Raw genomic sequence first — 3,139 nt, forward strand, 5'->3', positions numbered from 1 at the left:
GAACCATGGTGGTTAGAATCTTGAAGTTATGATTCATTTGAACAAAATTGATTCGGATTGTCCGGAGAATTCCTTGTAGGTAGGATTTTTTTATTGTTTATTATGATTCACGGATCTTATGGGATTGTGGAATCCCTATCCAAATTTGATCCAATTTCTAAGCTTAGTTTTGTTTTGTATGTGGGTTTCTTTATTTTTTTGTTACTTTTATGTTTGTAGCCTAAATATCCATTTTATTGGAGGTCCAAATGAAGTAAATTTAATCATATTAAATCAAATAAGCTTAAAATAGAAAACCAAACCAATGTAATAAACATTCAGGCATTGTGGTAGAATGGGGCAAAATAGTAAAATAGATTTATTTATTTTTTCCAGTACATATATCTGTTTTGCTTTTATTCTTCTCTCTTTCAAATTTTCCATCTATGTACAAATCCAGTTCTATTTATTGTATTGTCTTTTCTTATGTGCTACTACTATAACCGATACAAGCAAACAAGTACAATGCTTAACAAGATATGACGTTTAGGTCATGTTTGTTTAGGCGGACTGGATTAGCATTTCCATGACTAATAGTCCTAGGATTACGAATCCGTTAATAGTCAAGTTTAAAATAATTAGTCCGTACTTAAATTGTTTAACCAAACATCGGATTAATAATTTTATTGGACTATTAGTCCAATCTCAAGCTCATGTCCACTCAAACAAATATGGCCTTAGTGCAATAACTGTAACATGATAGTAAAATTAACATAGTCAGAGGTTAGTATAAATATCTAGAATCTCCCAAAGAGATTCATTTTTCCTAATCGACTCAGATTATTTGGTATTCTTTCTTATGTTACTTTGTAAACCGTATCTTGGATGCTTATGTTGGTTATCTACCGTATAGCGCTAATCAAGGATACCAAAAGAGATTGTTAAAAACAACGGGTCAGCACCCAGAATGTCGTTGACTAGATCCAACTTCATCCTTCTGAAAAACAAAGTGATGCATAAAGTTTGAATACAATCGAGCTATCCTAGGGTTATAAAACAATCACTTGCACAAGACTTAGCATGTTACGTAACATATTCGGTCACCTTTTATTTCATAAATGACGATTTCAAAGTCTAATCTAAACAATACAAGTGAGCGTCACCTGTTATCACCCTATTATGTTTCTCGATTATTAGGTATGTTATGACATAAATTAGCCACAATCAATTAGTACTAAAATTGAACATGAGACAAGTATATGTGAAGAAATATAACACATAAGGATGTATACAAGATATGGTAAAGCAAGAATCATCATTAAACCAGTCATTGGAAACACCTAAAACAAATCAACACATGTAGATATATAAATTTCCAGCATTTCAGATTACCAAAGGTGAAAATATTAAATTGGTGAACATACTTCTGGGTCACCTTAGGGGGCTGGAATTTGAGAAAGATATAAAACAAGAAGTCTACCATCATCTCTAATTTATATAATTAGGATAGCATAACCAGAACTCTATATTCTTGTATTTTACTAAACTCTGTCTAGATTTATTATACATTGGAAAAAATAAATTCTCTCAAACCGGTCAACCTTTTTTTCTCAAATAAATTTTGTTAGAAAGATGACTCAAAAGTTTAACATTTTACTTGAGAAACAACATGAGAGGATTTTTCTGGAATTTTATAAAATGAAAGAAGTTGGTTATTTTCAGGAACTTTGGGCCAGAAATTTGGAAAAAAATGTTTAGGCTATGAAAGCACTTGATTAGGTTTTATCAAAATTCCCGCACGCTCTACATACCTCAAATATTACCCCATAAAAACAAAACTTGAAAACAAGAAGGTTTGAGATTTTTCAAAATTGGAGAAAGTTCCAGCAGTGTGCTAAAAGAAGAAAAGGCATAACAAAAACCTCTTTTTCCATGCAACCCCTCAAACACCCCACCCATTGCCATGCATATCATCATAATACATACCTAAAATGACATACTTGAAGATTGTAGGGAGTGGTTCGATGTGAGTAGTGATTAGAGAGGCAAAACTATGCTAATGGCTCAACAATGGTGGAATGGCTGGAGAATGGGTCAGCAAAACTCTAGGGAAGTTGGAGAATGAGTAGCTAGGTGAGGGTGAAGCAAGTAGTTCAAGAAGAAGAGAATGGCTGTGCACAAATGGGCAGCATCTCCTCCAAATCTCCAAAATTTCTCTTTTTGGACATTGGGAAATGGGTCCTATTTATAGGATTTTCCTTGGTACCAAGAGGACACCAAGTGGCCAAATAGAGAGAAGGCGTGTCCCTAAGGATCACATAGAATATTTTGCCCTGAGCCACTAGGCTGAAGGTGCCACACGTCCTTCTGCATGTACTGTGCACTATTTATTTGCCTCCGCAATTATCTTTTTGAGTCTCATCAAGTGTAATTGTGACGGAAGTGTTGGGCGCTGCAACTACCTTTTGAGCCTCAGCAAGTGCAGTTGCGGCGAGAGTGTTTGCCGCTGCACTTGCATTCTCAGCTCGAACCTCAGCAAGTGCACTTGTAGCGGTAAACCTTGCTACTGTACTTTCCATCTCAGTTCTATTTAGCCAGTACATGCATTCTCAGGACTCTATTAGCCTGCTATCGACTATGTTTGTGTTCACCTCAGCAAAGCCTCCACCCTTAGCCACCTAACCACAAACTCCCCAGCTTCTCAGGGTGAAGGCCACAGCCAAGCCTGCTATCAGTCATGCTGCGCCTTAATACCAAGCCCAAGGGGGCTTCCTTATTCTTTCCTATGCGACTAAGGTAGATCCATGACCTGGGTAATGGAAAGGGAGTCCCTTATACTTGGGCTACCCTACTCCCATCTTCGCGGGATCATTGCGGTAAACTGGTATCTCTGGGCCTGCTATCATTTCCAACCAGTAAGCCTTGGGGCCTGCTATCAGCGCCAAGCTAAAAATGACATTAAGGAGGCTTGCTATCAGCCCTAGGCTAATAATGCCTCGGGGCCTGCTATTAGCGCCAAGCATTAGCCTCTACTTGCAAAGGGGAAGCTTCTCCCAAATGCTGCTATCACCTTGCCAGGATGTTCCTTCGGCAAGTTGGTTGCGGCGGTTGTAGTTGTTGCGCCAGTCATTTCCCGTAGCAAGTTTAGATGGCAGTCCCG

This window comes from Camellia sinensis, chromosome 2 (genome assembly GCF_055761805.1).
Source record: "Camellia sinensis isolate YWXY chromosome 2, ASM5576180v1, whole genome shotgun sequence".
Classification (NCBI taxonomy): domain Eukaryota; kingdom Viridiplantae; phylum Streptophyta; class Magnoliopsida; order Ericales; family Theaceae; genus Camellia; species Camellia sinensis.